Source organism: Berghia stephanieae, chromosome 10 (genome assembly GCF_034508935.2).
Source record: "Berghia stephanieae isolate SIO BIC M18660-M18661 chromosome 10, UCSD_Bste_1.3, whole genome shotgun sequence".
Lineage (NCBI taxonomy): Eukaryota > Metazoa > Mollusca > Gastropoda > Nudibranchia > Aeolidiidae > Berghia > Berghia stephanieae.
The window spans coordinates 6,504,661-6,514,660 of record NC_088369.1 but is presented as its reverse complement, the minus strand read 5'-3'; the positions used below and the strand labels follow the sequence as shown (position 1 = coordinate 6,514,660).

At 32.8% G+C, this 10,000-nt stretch overlaps 1 protein-coding gene across 2 annotated transcripts in view; it reads left to right on the top strand.

The window, feature by feature from the left end:
- Positions 1-1,194: 1,194 nt before the first annotated feature.
- LOC144956139 (uncharacterized) overlaps positions 1,195-10,000 on the top strand; it is a 59,951-nt gene continuing 51,145 nt past the window's right edge. Inside the window, exon 1 of one of the 2 annotated variants that reach the window (XM_078886521.1) lies at positions 1,195-1,994. The gene's annotated coding sequence lies outside the window, so the exon portion shown is untranslated. Of the gene's footprint in view, positions 2,294-10,000 lie in introns of both variants that reach the window. The other variant, XM_078886520.1, reaches the window with a different exon arrangement.

Here is a 10,000-nt window from a genome sequence, read left to right as displayed (position 1 = left end):
GATATTGCCCTATATAAAAGCTTTAGTTAAAAAACAAAAAACAAAACAAAACTTAGCGTGGTACGGTCTCTACTATATATCCGAAAGGTATTGAGTTCGCCCTCTGCAATGAGTGGCCTTGAGTAAGTCAACTGGCCCTAGCTCCGTTTGCGCCGCTGCACTGCGGTTGACGCCTGGGATATTCCAGTCTTCCCTTGGAATAGACTCTGGAGACAAAAAATTCCCTTAATGGGATGAAAGAGTGTAATTTCATTTATTTATATATGTATTTATTTATTTATTTATAAAGATGAATTTATGATCTTCAACTAATTATACACATAAACAGACGCACGTTGAGCATCTCATATTTAACATCATATCAAATCTGCCGCTGTAATTTCGACTTTTTGATCTGTTGCCTGTTTTTCACATCCCACTGAAAACTACAAAATTTAAAGGTTTGAAGGAAGGAAGACAAGGTCTGTTTTAGCCATCGCGTTAATCATGGGAACTGTTTATCCGCTATCACGCAGGGCACGCACACTTACACACTTATCGTTGCTACAAAAGACTGACCTACCCCTCTGTCTCTCTCATTCTCTCTCTCTTTCACTCTCTCGAATTACAGTGTTTTTACCACTGTTCTGCCTCAGATCAACCAACCTCTCTACTTCAACTTCAGACATCCACACTATCACACCCAACTAAAACGAAAGATTATACAACATAATAACACAACACATTATTTGCAACAAGCCCCGCCCCTTTCTAGTTTCGTGTTGTCAAAACTCACCAGCAAACGACCAATCACGCGCCAGCTTAGCCCCCCTATCGATACAACCTGCGTGATTCCAATCCCTTCACTCACTCACCAGGCCCCGCCTTTTCTCACGCCAGGGAACCGCTCTGAAAAACTGTCGGCTCGTGTAAACTGGGGCGATAACCCTCGCTGTGTCTCTCTCTAGGCGTTCTTCCATTGGCCGACAGCCTCTCAACACCGACAACACACTTCACATTCTACGACAACAAGGGGGTGCTCTGGACGGCTCTCTCTCTCCCCCCCCCCCCCCCCCCCCCCCCCCCCCATTCCCTTGTTTTCCAAAGCACATCCCTAGAACATCGCGGGGCGAGCCTCAGGGCCAACCACAGAGCCCGTGACAGCTGTCCGTGTTTATCGCTACGGTCGCATCTCAGATTTGTTTCGGCTTCTTTTTTATCAGCGCTGCGATCGCCGCTTGCCACTGTGTGCTTCACAGCTCCTCAACAGAAGCACAGAAGCAGAGGCCTGCCGAGTAGCGTGGACGGGGTTTGACTTATGTTGGATGAAAAGTAGTAGAAATAATCTCTTTCGCTAGCTCTACGGAAAGTCATCGCTGTTGTTTGTCGCCGAAAGATAGATAGACAGACAGATAGACTGTTCAAGAATACGACTAATTCCTACTACCAGCACTACTTATTCTACAACTACTGTACATCGTTGATAATAAGATTGCCGAAGCGGTTCATTAATTCTGTGCGCGTCCAGTGATATTTTGTTGTGAAATTTAGTACCAAACGTACCCAAGCAGCAGTTTGTAATAGTAATAATAACTAGAATTCGTCGTATTAGTATCTGCTTACTTATTCGTGTAGTAGATCTTGCCTTAGGGAATCAAAGTTCTCATGTAAACAAACACAGCTTCAATTGGAGCGAATAAAAATACCAACTAAAAAAAAAAGAGAAGGAAATAACATTCTGAATTTCAATGTTTACTTATTATCTATATTGTGTGTAGATAGTGTGTTATTATTATTTTTTTTCCCCGCACGCTGTTTGTTGTGTTTACCACGAAAGTAGTAAAAGTGCATTGTTAGTGTTAGTAACACGGTGTGTAGAAACAACAACAAACTCTGATCGGGGATAAACATTTCACACAGCAGCAGCGGCGGACGTTAGCACGAATTCTCATCATGTCAACTGTTACTGTGTCATCAGGGATTACACATTGATTTATTGACGTGTTATTTGGAAGGTAATGAAATGATTCTATCGTTATAATAATATTATATAGAATTTTACTCTTCTACACATTAGATGCAAACTGCTGAATTTATAATGAAAAAGTTCAACTAGATAAATATCATTTTCCCATTCTTCTGGTATTCTTATACAAAATATTATCAATATAATAATAATTGTGTGATTATTGAGTGATACTACAAAGCTACTGTTGTTGTTTTCATTTTCATCATCTTTATCGATATCATCATCGTCATTATCGTCATTGGACTATTCATTATCATCATCGTCATCGTCGTTATCGTCAAATTGGTAAGTTTGGTTAAATTTCACTTTTGGGCTTAGATAAGTAGAGAGCGGTGGGGGATGCGTGAAGCCTGGGATCGTGAAAATACCAACGAAAGAGTGGAAATGGAGTGGGTTAGGATATAGAAGAATTAATTGTTCCCATCCGACGCCTCTCCATTATCGCTCTTTCGTTAGTATATTTGGGTTTAGATAGGTAGTAATTTTTGGAGGAAATTCCAGCCAAATTTTATGCGTCCACCGCTTACATTGATAAGACCTAGGTACATCCTACACAGTAAATATCGTTAGCTGTTTGCAGTGAATTAAAGTTTTATTTCTCCAAATAATATACAAATTGAACAATATGATGGGTAATGATAACACTCCCCCCTCTATCTTTGTCTCTATCTGTATCTGTATCTGTATTTATAGAAATTCCAGCCAACTGCGTCGGACACCGACATTGATAAAACCTAAATTGTACACAGTAGGGATAACTTTGATCCAAATAATATACAAATTGACCAATATAATGGGTAATGATGACACTCCCCCCTCTCTCTTTGTCTCTATCTGTATCTGTATCTGTATCAAAATACGGGTCAGATTTGTTAAAAAATGATGATATCTGCTGACCGATTGGTTTAATCATTGGATTTTACTGGGAGAAATTCCAATCAGATGCGTCCGCCACTGTCATTGATAAGACCTAGGTACATCCTACACAGTAAATATCGTTAGCCTATGCGTTTTGTTCGCAGTGAATTAAATTTATTTTTTTTCAAATAATATACAAATTGACCAATATGATGGGTAATGATAACACTCCCCCCTCTATCTTTGTCTCTATCTGTATCTGTATCTGTATCTGTATTTATAGAAATTCCAGCCAACTGCGTCGGACACCGACATTGATAAAACCTAAATTGTACACAGTAGGGATCTTTCATCCAAATAATATACAAATTGACCAATATTATGGGTAATGAGAACACCTCCCCCTCTCTCTTTGTCTCTATCTGTATCTGTATCTGTATCTGTATCTAGAGAAATTCCAGCCAGAATGCGTCGGACACCGACATTGATAAAACCTAAATTGTACACAGTAGGGATAACTTTGATCCAAATAATATACAAATTGACCAATATAATGGGTAATGATTACACTTCCCCTTCTCTCCTTGTCTCTATCTGTATCTGTATCTGTATCTGTATCTAGAGAAATTCCAGCCAAATGCGTCCGACATCTACATTGATAAACACAAATCCTACACAGTAAATATCTTTATTCGTGGTTATTTGAAGTGAATTAAAGATTTATTTCTCCAAATGATATTATACGCATTGATAATCTTGGTAATGATAACACCCCCCCCCCTCCCCTCTCCTCCGTGTCTCTATCTGTATCTGTATCAAAAGGGTCAGATAAATAAAAAAAAAATAGATGATGGTATCTGCTGACCGATTGGTTTAATCATTGGATTTTTACTGGGAGAAATTCCAATCAGATGCGTCCGCCACTTAGATTGATAGTGTGACCGTGACATACTGAAAACCGTTAATATCTATACGTGCTTGTTCACATCAAAAGAAAAAAAAAACCAAAAAACAAACAAACAAACAAAACAAAAACAAACAAACAAACAAACAAACAACAAACAAACCCAACAAAAAAAAAAACATTAAAAAAAAACAAACAAAAAAACAAACAAACAAACTTGAACATAATTTATATAGCGCGATATCCACTAAACGTGCTCAACAAAGCGCTTTACAAGACAAATTAACCGATTTGACCATTAGATATATCCTTTGAAGTTTTATTTATCCTAAGATATTTTTTTTAAAAAACCCATTAAAAATGGGCATTTATATAGCGCAATATTCATTAAACGTGCTCAACAAAGCGCTTTTTAAGACAAATTGACCAAAAATAACCAATATTGGTAATTATAACCCACTTCCCTCAAAACGACCTGTCCTAATCTCTATCAAAATACGGTCTGATTGATAAAATGTGATGTCTGACCGATGATAGATTTCATTATTATTTGGCCTTACTGATTTTAGGACAAACTCATTCTTGTCGGGTTGGGGTTTTGTTTATTGAATTAAAGTTTTATTTATCCAAAGACATAAAAAAAACCCCCCAAAAAACCCACCCCAAATACTTGGGCTCTTATATAGCGCAATATCCACTAAACGCGCTCAACAAAGCGCTTTTAAACCAAATTGACCAAAATTAACCATTATTGGTAACTATAACACACTTCCTTCCAAACGACTTATCGTAATCTCTATCAAAATACGGTCTGATTGATAAAATAAATGTGATGTCTGACCGATGATAGATTTCATTATTATTTAGGCTTACTGATTTTGGGAGAAACATATTCTAGGCGGGTTTGGGTTTAAAAAAAAATATTTTTTAAATATTTTTTTATTGAATTAAAGTGTTATTTATCCACAGACATTAAAAAAAAATCCCCCAAAACTTGAGCTCTTATATAGCGCAATATCCACTAAACGTGCTCAACAAAGAGCTATATAAGACAAATTGACTAAAATTAACCAATATTGGTAATTATTACCCACTTCCTTCCCTACGACTTGTCGTAATCTCTATCAAAATACGGTCTGATAAAAAGTGATATCTGACCGATGGATTTCGTTATTATTTGGACACAAGCTACTAGTGTGACGTAAATCTTATACAGTCAATATCCATACATGGTTGTCCACATTGAATTCAAATTTAATTTTATTCATCCAAAATACAACTTAACCAATATTGATAATTATATATAAGACTTAAATTGAGCTTACATATAGCGCAATTAGCGCAATATCCACTAAATGTGCTCAAAGCGCTTTACAAGGGGTCCATGGCCAACCACTTCCCTCCCTCCTTGTAATTAATCTCTATCAAAATACGGGTCTGATTAAAAAGTGATAATATATCTTACCGATTGATTCATAATTGTAGTTTGGGCATTGGGTTACTCATTTGTGTGACGTACAGACATCCGATACAGTAATAATAAATGTCTAAAAAGGCTTGAATCGACGTGCACTTATTTGCAGGTCTGATAACCCAATTCATCATGGGCTCATTGTTGTAATAGAAATCTCAAAAAAAAAAAAAAAAAAAAAAAAAAAAAAAATGACGCAAAATATTGTCCATTACAACAATATTAAAAAGTAGGCCCAGTCCAGCCATAATCGGGTTCGGATGTCAGACCTGCATATTATATGTACTTGTACGTCGGCTTAATTAAATACGTGGTTTTTCACATTGAATTGACTTGTTTATTTATCCAAAATACACATTGACCAATGTTGGTAATTATAACACTAAAAAGTGACAGCTGACTATATTGATTTCATTATTTAGGCATATTCATTTTTTTTTGTCTGCGACGTACATCCTATACAGTAATAAATATCTATCTAGGCTTTAATACGTAGTTTTCTACATTGAATTAAAGGTTTATTTATCCAAAATACATATTGACCAATGTTGATAATTATTATAACACTATCTATAACTTCCTAGATAAAATTAAAACGCGATAGAAGACTAATTGATTGAAATTATTTGGATATATTTATTTTTTCTGCGACGTACATCCTATACAATAAATATCTATCTAGGCGGAGTTGTCGTACCAGTAAGGTCGCGGGTTCGAACCCCCCATCGCTGCCGGGAAGTTTTTATTCTCTGCTGTTGTCTTCTGGCACTTTCCTACTCACTCCATTTCTTGTTATTATCTAGGCTTAAATACGTGGTTTTCTGCATTGAATTAAGGGTTTATTTACCCAAAATACAAATTGACCAATGATGGTCATTATAACACTACATAGATCAAAAGTGAATGCTGACTATATTGATTTAATTATTTGGGTCTATTAATGTTGTGTGACAAAGTTACATCCTACACAGTAAATAATATAATCTATCTGTACTTAGATCCGTCTAAATACTTGGTTTCTACATTGAATTCATCTCTAGATAGTTCGTAGATGACGTCACTCAGGCCTTTGTTATTGTTTTTGCCATCCGCGTTTGTGAGTTGTTCTCACTAAACTGTATTAACCTGACTATAAAAGTTCATGGTTACACAGAGTTTGTGTGTTGGTCCGTTATACTTCCGGATGGCAATGTTGTGAACTCCTTGGCCAAGCGCATTCTATCTATAGACAACTTGACAAATATTGGTTATTATGTACCTATAACACTTATTCCCTCCCTTATCGGCTGTATCGAAAAACGGATCGGATAAAAAGTCATATCTCAACGATTTATTTACTTATATATTTTGGATTTTATATTGGTATATTTACATACGAATTTTGTGTGACGTAAATCCTACACAGTAAATATCCAGGGTGAAATACGACGTGGTTTTTTTCCACATTAAATTATCGTTAAATTAAAGTTTTCATTGTCCATGACAAATTGACCAACATTGGTCATTATAACACTGCGATCCCTTCTAGTCTGTATCGAACTACGGGTCAGATTAAAAGTCATATCTCAACGATTTATTTACCTACCGTCAACTAGGGCTACTTAGGCCACCCGGGGTAACTTAGGCCACTTACTGAAAACAAGATTGCTTATTTTAAAAGATAAATTACATGCAGCTTTTATCTTTTAAATAATTAGAACCCAATAGTTCTAATAAGCACTCATGAATTTAACTTTTTAAAAAGCAACCATTTTATATTCTACAAAGTGGCCTAAGTAACCCACCCCGGTTGACGGTACTTATTTGGGTTTTTAGATTAGTATTTACTATATTTTATGTGACGTAAATCCTACATAGTAAATTATATCCAGATGAAATGCGACGTGTAGTGGTTTTCCTCATTGAATTATCGTTAAATTAAAGTTTTCATTGACCAAAGACAACTTGGACTTGACTTGACCACTATTTGTAAGTATAGGAGATTCTCGAGCTCAATAAACACTTTCAAAAAAAGCCCTGAAAACACATCTTTTCAGGAAATATTTACTTAATTGAATTTTAAATGTATTGTACGTGACATTTATATTGATGATTTATTGATGCCCTTTTATGCTCTTAATTGTTTTGATACCTTGGTTGAATTGTTTTTTTTTTTTTTTTTTGTTTTTTTTTTTTGTTGTTGTTGTTTTTAATAAAAGCTCTTTGAGGTTTCGACGAAAGGCGCTATATAAATATGCTTATTATTATTATTATTATTATTATTATTATTATTATTATTATTATTATTATTATTATTATTATTATTATTATTATTATTATTATTATTATTATTATTATTATTATTATTATTATTATTATTATTATTATTATCATTATTATCATTATTATTATGCTTATTATTATTATTATTATTATTATTATTATTATTATATTATTATTATTATTATTATTATTATTATTATTATTATTATTATTATTATAACACTACCTTTCCTTCTAGTCTGTATCGAAATCCGTACATCACTCAGACCTGCCCTACTACGACGAAAAAATCGTAGAATCACGAAACTTGGGTTCAAATTTCAGAACTTTATGAGCATCGAAGTCAATAAAACTTATTAAAATTAAAAATGAAAGTTGATGTCAGACTACATAATATGATTTCAAGGATTTTTAATTGTAATTTATTCCTTGTGAGAGTAAATTGTTGATTTATAATGTCAATTATAATAATAATAATAATAATAAATAATAATAATAATAATAATAATAATAATAATAATAATAATAATAATAATAATAATAATAATAATAATAATAATAATAATAATAATAATAAACATCATCATCATCATCATCATCATCATCATCATCATCGTCATCATCATCATAATAATAATAATAATCTCTCTCTCTCTCTCTCTCTCTCTCTCTCTCTCTCTCTCTCTCTCTCTCTCTCTTTATATATATATATATATATATATATATATATATATATATATATATATATATATATATATATATATATATATATATATATATAAAGTATGAGATTGTTCAATATGAATTAAAGATTTATTTGTCCAAATTATACAGTTTGGCCAATTAAACGATGTTATGCGTTTAGGTAAAACACTCACAACATTCTCCAGTCGGATTATTTGTGGTGTTATATTCGGTGGTTATGTGGTCTTGTGGTTTGACACTCGCTTTCGGATCGGAAGGTCCCGGGTCCGAGCCTCGCTCGCTCGGCACATTTAAGAAATCCCATAGAAAGGAAAAGATATTCTTTCAACCCGAATAATAAAATATTATGATATTAACCGCCGTGTGTATTATCCTATAATTAACTAATAGAAAATTAATGGTGAGAATTAAACAATAATTGTACTGTTCTTATCTTATCTTATCTTAAAATAACCTTATCTTAAAATTATCTTATCTTATATTATCTTATATTAAAATAATATTATCTTATCCTATTATCTTATCTTAAAATAATCTTATCTTATCTTATCTTATCACAAAATAATCTTATCTTATATTATCTTATCTTAAAATAATATTATCTTATATTATTTTATCTTAAGATAATCTTATGTTATCTTATCTGAAAAATCATCTTATTTTATCCTATTACCTTATCTTAAAATAATCGAATCTTATATTATCTTATCTTAAAAGTATCTTGTCTTACATCTTCAGCTATCTTACCTTATCATATCTAAGGCTGAATATAACATACTTTAATCATAACAATATAATATAATAACAATAACTATGAAAATAATACATAATTACACAATATCAAACAGCTTAGTATGGAACATTTACCTTTAATCATAACAATATCATACTATAACAATAACAATAACAGTGAAAATAATACATAATCACACAATATCAAACAGCTTAGTATGGAACATTTACCTTTAATCATAACAATATCATACAATAACAATAACAATAACAGTGAAAATAATACATAATCACACAATATCAAACAGCTTAGTATGGAACATTTACCTTTAATCATAACAATATCATACAATAACAATAACAATAACAGTGAAAATAATACATAATCACACAATATCAAACAGCTTAGTATGGAACATTTACCTTTAATCATAACAATATCATACAATAACAATAACAATAACAGTGAAAATAATACATAATCACACAATATCAAACAGCTTAGTATGGAACATTTACCTTTAATCATAACAATATCATACAATAACAATAACAATAACAGTGAAAATAATACATAATCACACAATATCAAACAGCTTAGTATGGAACATTGAGATACCTTTAGACAGCTTTTTCAATTTTTATTTTTTTTTACACATAATTAATTCAATGTCACGAAAACGAATCACATTCACGTGATAATTATTTAAATTGAGCTTTATATAGCTTTATATAGCGCAATATCCACTAATGTGCTCAAAGCGCTTTACAATGCAACGTCAAAACAAACTGTTATAAATTAGATAGGTGAATGAAAAGTATTAATTTATAACTGCTTATGATTCAAGCATAACTGTACAAAGCTATGTGGGGCTATGTGGTCTAGTGGCATGACACTCGCTTTCGGATCGGAAGGTCCTGGGTTCGAGCCTGTTGCTCGGCGCATAGTTGAGTCCTTGGAAAAGACTCTTTACTCACATTCTCTCACCGTACTCTGGTGTAAAATGAGTACCTGGCCGTTAACAGCGTTGTCTTTGTCCGAAAAATTATAATATCGCCT